Below are 16,139 nucleotides of genomic sequence, written 5' to 3' on the forward strand. Positions count from 1 at the left end.
GTTTCTAGCTGAAATTTTTTAAAGAGAGCTGAATTTCAGTAATAGATCCTGACACACTAATGGGGGAAACATGTATCATGCCAGGCAAGTAAATTAGTAATCCATTTTGGCTTTAATTTGCTTCTTTGTAAAACTAGTATTGCCTCCCTGGTGAATTAAAAACAAACAAACAAACAAAAAACACTTGCCAATGCTGGAGACATGGGCTCAATTTCTGGATAGGGAAGATCACCTGAAGAAAGAAATGGCAACCCATTCCAGTATTTTTGCCTAAAAATCCCATGGACAGATGATTTGCAAAGAGCCTGACACAAATTAGGGACTAAACAATGACAATAAAATCTGTATAACTGTTAGTGAAGCTAACAGTTTAGTAAATGGATAAATCAACTGAAGTGAATATGCTGCAGATAATGAAGTGCTAATTTAATGTAAATTTATGGAACAGCTTCAGAGACCTGGGTTAAAAATAAAAACAAAAACACACAAACTTTTTACACAGGTTTTCAGTACACAAGGATATTTAAAGTAGATGAATTCCTTATTTTCAAGGTTCTCCAGAGCAATAACTTTGAAACATAATCATGTTTTTTGTTGAGACATAATAAAATATGGCAACCCTTGTATCAAATGACTCTCAATTCTTGCTATCGAAGATTTTTCATATATTAAAAAAAAGTAGATGAGCCATAAGGATATTTAGAAAATGAAGGAAATGAAGAATAATTTCAAAACCTCTGGCTTATTCCTTGTGCCAAGAAAACGTTCAGATTGTGAATTATTCTTTCTTCTCTATGCAGTTGACTCTTGCTTTTATTATTATTCATAGTACAAAAAAAAATAGCTCTGATTCTTTCACTTAACTATTACTTCCCAGTGTTTCTGGCAAAGAATTTCTATTCCTAATTTACTTTAAACAAAAATAGACAAAGTTCTTAGATCAATATCCTAAAGAAAAGCCAATTTCATCCAAAAGACATATATGAAGAATTTAGTGAAGCAGATGTAGGACAGTGAAGAAAAACATACTCTACAATAATCAAACCTGGGGTTTATAGTTGTTTCCTTTGCCTAATCTGAAGTTATAAACATGAACATTGAAGTTTTCAAATAGTACATTAAAAGTTAACAAAATGCCTAAAATGTGCCTCACTAGGGTGCCTCAACATATACTTTCTGGGCCTTTTTATCTGTCAATAATCAGCAAAATTTCGTATTTTCTAGAATAATTCACAACTGGTACAACCCTCCCTATGTATACAAATCATTTCTTTCTTGGCTTCACAAACAGCCTAAGTTACTCTTCTCTTCAGCAAATTTCTCGTGGCAATTTTCACCTCTGTGTTTCTCACTGTGTAAATTATAGGATTTAGCATGGAGTGAGGACTGCAAAGAATACAGCCACCCACTTGTCCACAGGATAGGTGGCCACAGGAAGCATGTAGGTGAATATACAAGGGGCAAAAAGAGAACCACTACTGTAAAGTGGGAGCCACATGTAGAGAGGGCCTTGTGCTGTCCTTCAGAGCCATGGGATTTCAGGAAGCTCAGGATGACTGTGTAGGAGATGAGGAGCAGGAAAAAATGAGCAAGCACATGGCCCCAGTGTTAGCTGCCACCATGATTCCAAGCATGTAGGTGTGGGTACAGGCAAGTTTTAATAATGAGATGAAATCACACATAAAGTGATCAATGACATTTGAGCCACAAAAGGTCACGTCTACTATGAAAAGAACCTGCACGGTGGCATGCAGGATCCCCCCAGTCCAGGCCACCACCACCAGAAGCTGGCAGAGCCCCTGCCACATGATGGTCGTGTAGTGCAGAGGCTTGCAGATGGCCACATAGCGGTCATAGGCCATGACACTGAGGACAATAACCTCTACTCCTCCCAGGAAGTGCTCTAGAAAGAAATGAGTCAGGGAGCCACCCCTGGAGATGGTTCTCCTCTGGTACATCAGGTCAGTGATCAATTTCGGGGTGCTGACAGAGGTGAAGATGGCATCTATGAAGGACGAGTGAGAAAGAAGTACGTGGGAACTGAAAGTGTGGGGCTGAGGGAGATGGTGATGACGAGCAGGTTGGCGAGCACAGTGAATAGGAACATGGGCAAAAGGACAACAAAGAGTATTTTCTGCAGTTGTAGATTCTGTGTGAGTCCCAAGAGAAGAAATTTAGTCATGTTGTTGGGAGATGCGAGAAGCTCCATTTAAGAAGCAATATGTTCTTGGGTCCTGAATTACCTACAAAGGAATTGAGAATTTTACCTATTAATCGTGATAGCATGATAGTCTGAATTTCTTAGAACACAGACAGAGCAGTCACTGTAGCTGTGGAAAATGTCTTTGGCACTTTGCCCCAGTACTTGTTTTATGTCTTTCTTATTTTCTCCATGATGCTGTCCATCTCTTCAGACACCTTGTACTTGTAACCTGTAAATTGCCTATAGGGCAACACATGATCTGTAGTTTACTGTGAAAACACTGGGCTATCTCCATGAGACCTGGATTCTCATTCTGGTTCCAGCTCCATGTGCCTCTACTTAGTATCTCAGTGCCCCGTGTTTCTAAGCCCTCCTCTGTCAGGTTACAACTTGTATTTAATTCTTAGGTGTGCATCTTGTATCTTGTAAGGTGACAGGTGCCACACACAGGTAAGAGTTACGTCTTTTTTCATGATAATTTACATTTGAACCCTCAGCTCTAACTGGAAAGAAAGACGTGGTCAATAAAATTTATTGCAAGCAGAGGGTTTTGGGAAATATGCAGAATTCACTGATGACACACTCCACCTGGTAGCAACCAAAATACGTAAACTATTCAACTGTGTTTTCTCACTAACCATGGTGCCTGACATGATGTCTGCAGTGTCTGAAATCTATTAGATGATGAGTGAAAGCTTGGTAAATTGTCATTCAATATGGGTAAGAATATGCCTGATTCCCCAAACCATAAACCTAGGAGAAATTCATGTGTTCTTTTCTTCTGCTCTGTTTATTATTGCTCTCTACTTTATAAGAGACAAAATAAAGATTTGAAAGGGAAGTTGAAAAGTTTAACAGTTTCTGATGGACCTTATCAGGTAAATATGAAAATATTTAATTGCCTTTAGGAAAAAGTATGTTACTGGGTGTTTTTACTTTCAAGATAATTATAATGTTTGTTAATTGATATTTATTATTCTTCAAAACTATGTTTCACATTGAATTCAACATAGATGTATTCAATTAATATACAGCTTGCAGACAATTGGATAAAACATAACTATTGCACAGGTTTTCAGGAAACAAAGATATTTCAAGTACAGGAAATCCTTATTTTCAAAGTTCCAAAAATGGAAATTTAATGTGGAGAACAGAGAGTCTTTAAGGTAATGTACAGAGATAGGTAACTATACGTTTAATATGTACACAGGAGAACACAAGCACAGATAAAATCTGTTGTTAAGTTAGTTACCTATTACAATTTTACTCATTCAAAAATATTTATTGCACACTTACCTGATATATGAATGTGCATCTGTGCACACAAGCCAGGAAGACTGCCCCTATTAAATACACTTAAGAATGGAAACTTCATTCCCAAACAGCAGCAAGGCACCCATCCACAAAGGAATCTTTCCACTCTTTCATGTGTCTGCTGCATGCATTCTCAAGCCTTCTCCAATTTCCCCATAGCATCCATCTTTCATAATTTCTGGTTACAGGCGATTGGATTACTAAGACAATGAGAAATTTGGGGACATAAATTTCCCAAAGAAAATGGAAGACTAAGCATAAATATAATAAAATATATTCTGCCAAAATATTTCTTTCCTTTAAAAAATTGAAAATAGAACTACCATATGACCTGGAAATCTCACTGCTGGGCATACACACTGAGGAAACCAGAATTGAAAGAGACACATGTACCCCAATGTTCATTGCAGCTGTATTTATAATAGCCAGGGCATGGAAGCAACCTAGATGTCCATCAGCAGACAAATGGATAAGAAAGCTGTGGTACATATACACAATGGAGTATTACTCAGCCATTAAAAAGAATACATTTGAATTAGTTCTAGTAAGGTGGATGAAACTGGAGTCTATTATACAGAATGAAGTAAGCCAGAAAGAAAAACTCTAATACAGCATACTAATGCATATGTATATGGAATTTAGAAAGATGGTAACGATAACCCTGTATGCGAGACAACAAAAGAGACCTAGATGTATAGAACAGTCTTTTGGACTCTGTGGGAGAGGGTGAGGGTGGGAAGATATGGGAGAATGGCATTGAAACGTGTAAATTATCATATGTGAAATGAATCACCAGACCAGGTTCGATGTATGAGACAGGGTTCTTGGGGCTGGTACACTGGGATGACCCAGAGGGATGGGATGAGGAGGGAGGTGGGAGGGGGGTTTAGGATGGGGAACACATGTACACCCATAGCAGATTCATACTGATGTATGGCAAAACCAATACAATGTTTTAAAGTAAAAAGAAGAATAATAATGAATAAAAACATTTTAAAAAGATAAATGGATAAAGAGCTTAGTTTTTAGTTACACAAAATAACCACAACATTGTAAGTCAACTATACTCCAATAAAAATTGATTTCAAAACTGGAAATTGCAGTTATGAGGAAACAAAATGCAACAGCTTTATTGCATTTTCTTATTCTGAGATATGATATACCAACAGATCAGACAAGTGTATGGTGTACATAAGGTAAGAGTTGGACATAAGTTATATAATAACATTATTTTAGAAATAACTGTGAAGAAATAGAAATTCCTTTTTTCATTTTTCTTTGGTTCCATACTACTGTTTCTAGAAATAAGGTCTAATGGAAAATATTTTTAAAGGAGAAAAATTGTTATTTACAAATATGTCCAACATAATTATTAAGAGCTGTGAAAAATTTAGAAACAATATGGAATGTTGAACACTAAAGAAATTTATCATTGGAATACAGGCATCTCCTTAAGTAATGTGTAATTTTTAACAGAGATATTTTTAACAATTGTGCAATATCAAAGAACCTTCTTAGGCTGTACTATAAATTGAAGCAAATTTGGATGAAACTTTGAATTCTTTAATTATTATGATATAATTCTAACTAATATTATTTTTCTTCTCAGTAATTTAAATATATATAAAAAAGGAAAAAAAGTCTCCAAAATATTTCTACTTCTAAATTGATGATATTTACTTGAATCCATCTTTCTTAAATGTTATATATGCTGAAAAAGATACAAATTAATATAGGAAAGATAAGGATGAAGGATGATGATATGATTTGTAAGATCCATTGAAAGCTGAGAGTCTATGATTATATGATTTCAATCTCACCTATGAACATACCTGACATAGGTCCATGGCCAAGGCCTCAGGCAGCTGTTAGTTCACCAAGAAAGAGGCAACAACGTAAGATTTAGACCTGCCGTCTAGCTCAGTTACAGTGAATGTCTTTGTTGACTTTTAAGTGGTACCTTTGGAGGAACCTTAAAATAACCACATGTCCTGTTTGTTGGCACAGTCTCTAAAGCGTCTCAGTTGCGGCTAATAAAACCTCAGGGGTATTTCACCACATTAGCAGACTTTGCCAGCAAATCAGTTGTTTCCTGAAATTACCTGAACAGCAGAGGAGAACTTTTTTATCATGCATCTTTAATTTTGACTTCCTTCTTGAGTTTACATGAAGACCAACACTATGAAAAGAGGGAGAAAAAAATAAAAAAATATTGATTTTTTATGAATTTAGGTATTTGAAAATACATGAATTTATTATGATGTCTGAGTATTTAGTATTGTGCAAACTAAATATTTAGGTGGATAACGAATTGATATTTAAACTTTATTATAGTTATTTGTGGTTTAACTTACATATGCAAATCATGATTTTAACATATTGCTTTCATAAACATTAAGTGGTAACTATGAGTCTTATTATAATAATGGCACTTCAAACAAGATGAAATTCACAGTACTTCTTAAAGTAGTTGTTTATTATGAAAGTTCTAGAATTAGATAAACATGATAATTATGAAACCAATTACATTATTTGCCTGTACATAGAGATGGTAAATGCGCTTAGTTCAGCCACGTTCATTGAATAATATTCATATGGAATTTAAAAAAAGACAATATTATTCACAATTTATAACAAGAAAATTAAAAAAAATGGAATCAGAATGTCATTTGCTAAGGAGAAGAAGCCAGGTCACTATATCCTAGGCCAGGAACTGATCTTTAAGTTATTGTTTTGCAACTAAAGAAGAATGACACATATATTGTCACCAACTGTAAAGACCATTACAATTATCTACTAAAATAAATAAATATCAATACTGAAAGTATTTGATAAATAAATGTAATTCAATTCAACTCAGAAATATTCCTATATAGAACCACACTCACACACCATGTTCAGATAGTCTGAATTAAAAATTAAAACTATGAAAGTGAAAGAGGAGAGTGAAAAAGTTGGCTTAAAGCTCAACATTCAGAAAACGAAGATCATGGCATCTGGTCCCATCACTTCATAAGAAATACATGGGGAAACAGTGGAAACAGTGTCAGACTTTAGTTTTTTGGACTCCAAAATCACTGCAGATGGTGACTTGCAGCCATGAAATTAAAAGATGCTTACTCCTTGGAAGGAAAGTTGTGACCAACTTAGATATCATATTCAAAAGCAGAGACATTACTTTGCCAACAAAGGTTCGTCTAGTCAAGGCTATGGTTTTTCCAGTGGTCATGTATGGATGTGAGAGTTGGACTGTGAAGAAGACTGAGAGCCTAAGAATTGATGCTTTTGAACTGTGTTGTTGGAGAAGACTCTTGAGCATCCCTTGGACTGCAAGGAGATCCAACCAGTCCATTCTGAAGGAGATCAGCCCTGGGATTTCTTTGGAAGGAATGATGTTAAAGCTGAAACTCCAATACTTTGGCCACCTCATGAGAAGTGTTGACTCATTGGAAATGACTCTGATGCTGGGGGAGATTGGGGGCAGGAGGAGAAGGGGATGACAGAGGATGAGATGGCTGGATGGCATCACTGACTCAATGGACGTGAGTCTGAGTGAACTCCGGGAGTTGGTGATGGACAGGGAGGCCTGGCGTGCTGTGATTCATGGAGTTGCAAAGAGTCGGACGTGACTGAGCGACTGGACTGAACTGAACTGAAGGCTTCCCAGGTGTCTCAGTCATAAAGAATCTTCCTGCAATGCAGGAACTGCAGGAGACAGCAGAGCTTTTCTATCCCTGAGTCAGGAAGATGCCCTGGAGGAGGAAATGCCTACCCACTCCAGTATTTCTGCCGGGATAATCCCATGGACAGAGAAGCCTGGCAGGCTATAGTTTATGAAGTCTCAAAACTGTAGACACAACTGAGCAACTGAGCACACACACAAAGATTTATAACAGATACAAATTTTGTTGAAGTATCATTACAAAAATGTCTTGAACTCTTTTCTGTCAACTCTGGATTGAAAGCTAGTGTCAGATCAGAGAATTAGTGTGGACTGACAAATTTATCATTCTCAACTTCATAAAAGATAGAAATCCATTTACAATGACTCATTGAGTGGTCATCCAATATCTATCTAATTAACTACAGTGCTGAGTAGAGAGGTTGCTTTATTTATTTATTTATTTTTGCAACCTTGGATACTTTTTATTATCTGCAAATTGTCATGAAATTTTTTATTAAGCTAGAGAATAAAATTAAATTAAACAATGATTGTTTTTCTTTTTTAAATATAAATTTATTTATTTTAATTGGAGGTTAATTACTTTAAAATATTGTATTGGTTTTGCCATACATCAACATGAATCCACCACAGGTATACATGTGTTCCCCATCCCGAACCCCCCTCCCTCCTCCCTCCCCGTACCATCCCTCTGGGTCATCCCAGTGCACCAGCCCCAAGCAACCAGTATCATGCATCGAACTTGGACTGGCGATTTGTTTCATATATGATATTATACATGTTTCAATGTCATTCTCCCAAGTCACCCCACCCTTTCCCTCTACCACAGAGTCCAAAACACTGTTCTATACATCTACGTCTCTTTTGTTGTCTTGCATACAGGGCTATTGTTACCATCTTCTAAATTCCATATATATGCATTAGTATACTGTATTGGTCTTTTTCTTTCTGGCTTACTTCACTCTGTATAATAGGCTCCAGTTTCATCCACCTCATTAGAACTGATTCAAATGTATTCTTTTTAATGGCTGAGTAATACTCCATTGTGTATATGTACCACAGCTTTCTTAGCCATTCATCTGCTGATGGACATCTAGGTTGCTTCCATGTCCTGGCTATTATAAACAGTGCTGCGATGAATATTGGGGTACACGTGTCTCTTTCCCTTCTGGTTTCCTCAGTGTGTATACCCAGCAGTGGGATTGCTGGATCATAAGGCAGTTCTATTTCCAGTTTTTTAAGGAATCTCCACACTGTTCTCCATAGTGGCTGTACTAGTTTGCATTCCCACCAACAGTGTAAGAGGGTTCCCTTTTCTCCACACCCTCTCCAGCATTTATTGCTTGTAGACTTTTGGATCACAGCCATTCTGACTGGCATGAAATGGTACCTCATAGTGGTTTTGATTTGCATTTCTCTGATAATGAGTGATGTTGAGCATCTTTTCATGTGTTTGTTAGCCATCTGTATGTCTTCTTTGGAGAAATGTCTATTTAGTTCTTTGGCCCATTTTTTGATTGGGTCCTTTATTTTTCTGGAATTGAGCTGCAGAAGTTGCTTGTATATTTTTGAGATTAGTTGTTTGTCAGTTGCTTCATTTGCCGTTATTTTCTGACATTCTGAAAGCTGTCTTTTCACCTTGCTTAGAGTCTCCTTTGTTATGCAGAAGCTTTTAAGTTTAATTAGGTCCCATTTGTTTATTTTTGCTTTTATTTCCAATATTCTGGGAGGTGGGTCATAGAAGATCCTGCTGTGATTTATGTCGGAGAGTGTTTTGCGTATGTTCTCCTCTAGGAGTTTTATAGTTTCTGGTCTTATGTTTAGATCTTTAATCCATTTTGAGTTTATTTTTGTGTATGGTGTTAGACAGTGTTCTAGTTTCATTCTTTTACAAGTGGTTGACCAGTTTTCCCAGCACCGTTTTTAAAGAGATTGTCCTTAATCCATTGTATATTCTTACCTCCTTTGTCAAAAATAAGGTGTCCGTAGGTGCATGGATTTATCTCTTGGCTTTCTATTTTGTTCCATTGATCTATATTTCTGTGTTTTTTGTTTTTTGTTTTTTTTTTTTTTTTTTTTTTTTTTTTGTGCCAGTACCATACTGTTTTAATGACTGAGGCTTTGTAGTAGAGCCTGATGGCAGGCAGGATGATTCCTCCAGTTCCATTCATCTTTCTCAAGATTGCTTTGCCTATTTGCGGTTTTTTGTATTTCCATACAAATTGTGAAATTATTAGTTATAGCTCTGTGAAAAATACCGTTGGTAGCTTGAATGGGATTGCATTCAATCTATAGATTGCTTTGGGTAGTATACTCATTTTCACTATATTGATTCTTCCAATCCATGATCATGGTATATTTCTCCATCTATTAGTGTCCTCTTTGATTTCTTTCACCAGTGTTTTATAGTTTTCTATATATAGGTCTTTAGTTTCTTTAGGTAGATATATTCCTAAGGATTTTATTCTTTTTGTTGCAATGGTGAATGGAATTGTTTCCTTAATTTCTGTTTTTATTTTCTCATTATTAGTGTATAGGAATGCAAGGGATTTCTGTGTGTTGATTTTATATCCTGAAACTTTACTATATTCATTGATTAGCTCTAGTAATTTTCTGGTAGAATCTTTAGGGTTTTCTATGTAAAGGATGATGTCATCTGCAAACAGTGAGAGTTTTACTTCTTCTTTTCCAATTTGGATTCCTTTAATTTCTTTTTCTGCTCTGATTGCTGTGGCCAAAACTTCCAAAACTATGTTGAATAGTAATGGTGGAAGTGGGCACCCTTGTATTGTTCCTGACTTTAGGGGAAATGCTTTCAATTTTTCACCATTGAGGATAATGTTTGCTGTGGGTTTGTCATATATAGTTTTTATTATGTTGAGGTATGTTCCTTCTATTCCTACTTTCTGGAGAGTTTTTATCATACATGGATGTTGAATTTTGTCAAAGGCTTTCTCTGCATCTATTGAGATAATCATATGGCTTTTATTTTTCAATTTGTTAATGTGATGTGTTGCATTGATTGATTTGCGGATATTGAAGAATCCTTGCATCCCTGGGATAAAGCCCACTTGGTCATGGTGTATGATCTTTTTAATGTGTTGTTGGATTCCGATTGCTAGAATTTTGTTAAGGATTTTTGCATCTATGTTCATCAGTGATATTGGCATGTAGTTTTGTTTTTTTGTGTGGCATTTTTGTCAGGTTTTGGTATTAGGGTGATGGTGGCCTCATAGAATGAGTTTGGAAGTTTGCCTTCCTCTGCAATTTTCTGGAAGAGTTTGAGTAGGATAGGTGTTAGGTCTTCTCTAAATTTTTGGTAGAATTCAGCTGTGAAGCCATCTGGACCTGGGCTTTTGTTGGCTGGAAGGTTTCTGATTACAGTTTCAATATCTGTGCTTGTGATGGGTCTGTTAAGATTTTCTATTTCTTCCTGGTTCAGTTTTGGAAAGTTGTACTTTTCTAAGAATTTGTCCATTTCTTCCACGTTGTCCATTTTATTGGCATATAATTGCTGATAGTAGTCTCTTATGATCCTTTGTATTTCTGTGTTGTCTGTTGTGATCTCTCCCTTTTCATTTCTAATTTTATTGATTTGATTTTTATCCCTTTGTTTCTTGATGAGTCTGGCTAATGGTTTGTCAATTTTATTTATCTTATCAAAGAACCAGCTTTTGACTTTGTTGATTTTTGCTATGGTCTCTTTTGTTTCTTTTGCATTTATTTCTGCCCTAATTTTTAAGATTTCTTTCCTTCTACTAACCCTGGGGTTCTTCATTTCTTCCTTTTCTAGTTGCTTTAAGTGTAGAGTTAGGTTATTTATTTGACTTTTTTCTTGTTTCTTGAGGTATGCCTGTACTGCTATGAACTTTCCCCTTAGCACTGCTTTTACAGTGTCCCACAGGTTTGGGGTTGTTTTGTTTTCATTCGGTTCTATGCATATTGTGATTTCTTTTTTGATTTCTTCTGTGATTTGTTGGTTATTCAGCAGCGTGTTGTTCAGCCTCCATATGTTGGAATTTTTAATAGTTTTTCTCCTGTAATTGAGATCTAATCTTACTGAATTGTGGTCAGAAAAGATGCTTGGAATAATTTCAAGTTTTTTGAATTTATCTAGGCTAGATTTATCATCCAGGATGTGATCTATCCCAGAGAAGGTTCTGTGTGCACTTGAGAAAAAGGTGAAATTCATTGTTTTTGGGTGAAATGTCCTATAGATATCAATTAGGTTTAACTAGTCCATTTTATCATTTAGTTTGTGTTTCCTTATTAATTTTCTGTTTAGTTGATCTATCCATAGGTGTGAGTGGGGTATTAAAATCTCCCACTATTATTGTGTCATTGTTAATTTCCCCTTTCATGCTTTTTAGCATTTGTCTTACATATTGCGGTGCTCCTATGTTGGGTGCATATATATTTATAATTGTTATATCTTATTCTTAGATTGATCCTTTGATCATTTTGTAGTATCCTTCTTTGTCTCTTTTCACAGCCTTTGTTTTAAAGTCTATTTTATTTGATATGAGTATTGCTACTCATGCTTTCTTTTGATCTCTATTTGCATGGAATATCTTTTTCCAGGCCTTCACTTTCAGTCTGTATGTGTCCCCTGTTTTGAGGTGGATCTCTTGTAGACAACATATATAGGGGTCTTGCTTTTGTATCCATTAAGCCAGTTTTTGTCTTTTAGTTGGGGCATTCAACCCATTTACGTTTAAGGTAATTATTGATAATTATGATCCCGTTGCCATTTACTTATTGTTTTTGGTTTGAGTTTATATACCCTTTTTGTGCTTCCTGTTTAGAGAAGATTCTTTAGCATTTGTTGGAGAGCTGGTTTTGTGGTGCTGAATTCTCTCAGCTTTTGCTTGTCTGTAAAGCTTTTGATTTCTCCTTCATATTTGAATGAGATCCTTGCTGGGTACAGTAATCTGGGCTGTTGGTTATTTTCTTTCATCACTTTAAGTATGTCTTGCCATTCCCTCCTGGCCTGAAGAGTTTCTATTGAAAGATCAGCTGTTATCCTTATGGGAATCCCCTTGTGTGTTATTTGTTATTTTTCCCTTGCTGCTTTTAATATTTGTTCCTTGTGTTTGATCTTTGTTAATTTGATTAATATGTGTCTTGGGGTGTTTCGCTTTGGGTTTATCTTGTTTGGGACTCTCTGGGTTTCTTGGACTTGAGTGATTATTTCCTTCCCATTTTAGGGAAGTTTTCAGTGATTATCTCCTCAAGTATTTTCTCATGGTCTTTCTTTTTTGTCTTCTTCTTCTGGGACTCCTATGATTCAAATGTTGCAACGTTTAACACTGTCCTGGAGGTCTCTGAGATTGTCCTCATTTCTTTTAATTCATTTTTCGTTTTTCCTCTCTGATTCATTTATTTCTACCATTCTATCTTCTAATTCACTAATCCTATCTCTGCCTTTGTTATTCTACTCTTTGTTGCTTCCAGAGTGTTTTTGATCTCATTTATTGCATTATTCATTATATATTAACTCTTTTTATTTCTTATAGGTCCTTGTTACACCTTTCTTGCATTTTCTCAATCCTTGTCTCCAGGCTATTTATCTGTGATTCCATTTTGATTTCAAGATTTTGGATTAATTTCACTATCATTATTCGGAATTCTTTATCAGGTAGATTCCCTATCTCTTCCTATTTTATTTGGTTTGGTGGGCATTTATTCTGTTCCTTTACCTGCTGGGTATTCCTCTGTCTCTTCATCTTGTTTAAATTGCTGAGTTTTGGGTGGCCTTTCTGTATTCTGGCAGTTTGTGGAGTTCTCTTTATTGTGGAGTTTCCATGCTGTGGATGGGGTTGTACCAGTGGCTTGTTAAGGTTTCTTGGTTAGGGAAGCTTGTGTCGGTGTTCTGGTGGGTGGAGTTGGATTTCTTCTCTCTGAAGTGCAATGAAGTATCCAGTAGAGTTATGAGATGTCAATGGTTTAGGAGTAACTTTGGGCAGCCTGTATATTGGAGCTCAGGGCTGTGTTCTGTGTTGCTGGAGAATTTGTGTAGTATGTCTTGCTCTGGAACTTGTTGGCCCTTCGGTGATACTTGGTTTCAGTGTAGGTATGGAGGCGTTTGATGAGCTCCTATCAATTAATGTTCCCTGGAGTCAGGAGTTCTCTGGTGTTCTCAGGGTTTGGACTTATGCCTCCTGCTTCTGGTTTTCAGTCTTATTTTTACAGTAGTCTCAAGACTTCTCCTTCTTTACAGCACCATTGATAAAACATCTAGGTTAAAGATGAAAAGTTTTTCCACAGTGAGGGACACCCAGAGAGGGTCACAGAGTTACATGGAGAAGAGAAGAGGGAGGAGGGAGTTAGAGGTGACCCCAATGAGATGAGGTGGAATCAAAAGAAGAGAGAGCAAGCTAGCCAGTAATCACTTCCTTATGTGCACTCCACAGTCTGGACCATTTAGAGATGTTTTCGGAGTTATACAGAGAAGAGAAGAGGGAGGAAGGAGACAGAGGCGGCCAGGAGGATAAAAGGGGGGAATCAAAAGGAGAAAGACAGATCCAGCTAGTAATCAGTTCCCTAAGTGTTCTCAACCTTCTGGAACACACAGAGACTCACAAAGTTGGGTAGAGAAGAGAGTGGGTAGGGAGGAGACAGAGGCGACCTGGTGCAGAGAAAGGAGAGTCCAAAGGGGGAGAGAGCAGTCAAGCCAGTAATCTCGCTCCCAGGTAAAAATGGGTACAGAAGATTGGGTTCTTAAAGGTATAAAATTGATAACAAATACTAAAAAGCACAGATTAAAAATCTAGAGTAGAGTTTGGAATTTCAAAACTACAATATTAAAGAAAAGAAGAAGAAGAAGAAAAAAGAAGAAAGTGAGGAGAAAAATAAAAAAAGTCCCCAAAATTATATAAAATATGCTTTTAAAAAATAGGATTGTGTGTTTTTTTTTGTTTTTGTTTTTGTTTTTTTTTTTTTTTTGCAAAGTAATAGTAGGTAATAAAAGTGAAAGTTAAAGGAGTAATGGAGGACTTAAAATTTTTAAAAAATGAAAAAAAGAATGATCGTAAAAATAGTAAAAATATATCTAGGACTTTCTCTAGTGTTGTTGTGGGTATTGTCCGGTCAGTTCATTTTCAGATAGTTCCTTGGTCTGGTTTATATTTCTCAAGATCTATAGGCCCCTTCCCATGTAGTCGGTACTAATGACAGGGTTTTAATCTATTGCACCTGTCACTTCCAAGGCGGTTCCCTCTGTTTTAGCTTCTTCTGTTTGCTGGTCTCTTCAGTGTCTGATTTCTGCCCTGAAACAAAGGGGGCGGTGGTGGACACTTTATTTTAGGCTCATTTGTTCAGTCGTGCTGTGGGGAGGGAGGGACGCTGCAAACAAAAAACACTGGCGTGTGCTTGCAGTGCCTCAGCTACACTGGGCCTGCCCCTGCTCACAGCACGTGTGCCCTCCCTGTCCACACTGCTCAGGCTCTAGGCTGCTCCACTGGGAACCGTCTGAGGCTGGCCCTGGGCTGCATGAACCTCCCAGGTCTAAGCTGCTCATGTTCAGGCACTCGGGTAGTCCTCAAAGGCACAGACTCAGTTGGGCCTGCATTTTGTGCCTTTCCCAGGTCCGAGCAGCTCAGGTGATGAGGTGTTTGGCAAGTGTGGTCGCTGCGACTTATTGCCTCTCCCGTCCCTGCTGCTCAGTTTTCTGGGTGTACAACCGGCGCACCTTCTCAGGCGGATGATGACTGTCCAGAACCCCAAGAAGTCTTAGTTAGCAAAGAAGCCTGCTTGCAGTTTGGTAGATAATGTCTCTCTGGGGTTGCGATTGCCCCCTTCCGGCTCTGGCTGCCTGTCGCTGGAGGGGGATGGTCTGCAGCTGGCTAGCTCTGTTCAGTCCTTTGTTCTGTGCGCGGGCTTGGCAATGTCTTAAGTTAGGGCTGGCTTTGTGCGTGGTAGCTATCCCGCAGTTTGGTTGGCTAGCCCAAGTTAATTCCCTCAGATTGTCCTCGGGGCATTCAGGCGCGGTCCTTACTCTAAGCCATGCAGCCTGCGCCTCCCTGCCTAGCCCCCGCTTACTAGTGACAAGTGCAGGTGTCTGCGCTGCTTCTCCACTGGGGGAGTTACCATTGGGCTGGTCATCTGTGGGTTTTAATTATTTATTTATTTTTCTCCCTGTTATGTTGCCCTCTGCTTCCAAGGCTTGCCACAGACGTGGCAGTGAGAGTGTTTCCTGGTGTTTGGAAACTTCTCTCTTTTTAAGACCCCCTTCCCGGGATGGAGCTCCATCCCTATCACTTGTCTCTATTTTTTGTCTTTTATATTTTTTCCTACCTCCTTTTGAAGACAATGGGCTGCTTTTCTGGGTTCCTGATGTCCTCTGCCAGCATTCAGAAGCTATTTTGTGGAATTTACTCAGCGTTTAAATGTTCTTTTGATGAATTTGTGGGAGAGAAAGTGGTCTCCCCGTCCTATTCCTCCACCATCTTCCAAACTGCTTCTCGAGAGGTTGCTTTAGAACCCCTCAGTTCAGTTCCATTGATCAGTCATGTCTGACTTTGCTACCCCATGGACTGCAGCACATCAGGCCTCCCTGTCCATCACCAACTCTAGGATATTACTCAAACTCATGACCATTGAGTCGGTGATGCCATCTAACCATCTCATCCTCTGTTGTCTCCTCCTCCTGCCTTCAATCTTTCCCAGCACATTTCCCCTACACCTATCCCCTATCCCCTACACCTCTCCCCTTCATCTATCCCCTATCCCCTACACCTTTCCCCTATACCTATCTAGTCCAACTTCCCAAGCATTGGAGAAGCATACAATGGAAAGAGAATGGAGTTAGGCCTAACTCAATGAAGGCTGATCATAAAAATAGTTTTTCAATCAAGGAGTTCCTGGAACTATACTGGTAAAATGTGTTTCCAGAATACAACTCCAAGGACAGAGTGGTTTAAAACATTGGAGAGACAGTAA

The 16,139-nt window shown here is 37.8% G+C and overlaps 1 pseudogene; it reads right to left on the minus strand.

The window, feature by feature from the left end:
• Positions 1-1,292: 1,292 nt before the first annotated feature.
• Positions 1,293-2,209, minus strand: LOC102392043 (annotated as a pseudogene).
• Positions 2,210-16,139: the final 13,930 nt, after the last annotated feature.

Source organism: Bubalus bubalis, chromosome 16 (assembly GCF_019923935.1).
Source record: "Bubalus bubalis isolate 160015118507 breed Murrah chromosome 16, NDDB_SH_1, whole genome shotgun sequence".
Lineage (NCBI taxonomy): Eukaryota > Metazoa > Chordata > Mammalia > Artiodactyla > Bovidae > Bubalus > Bubalus bubalis.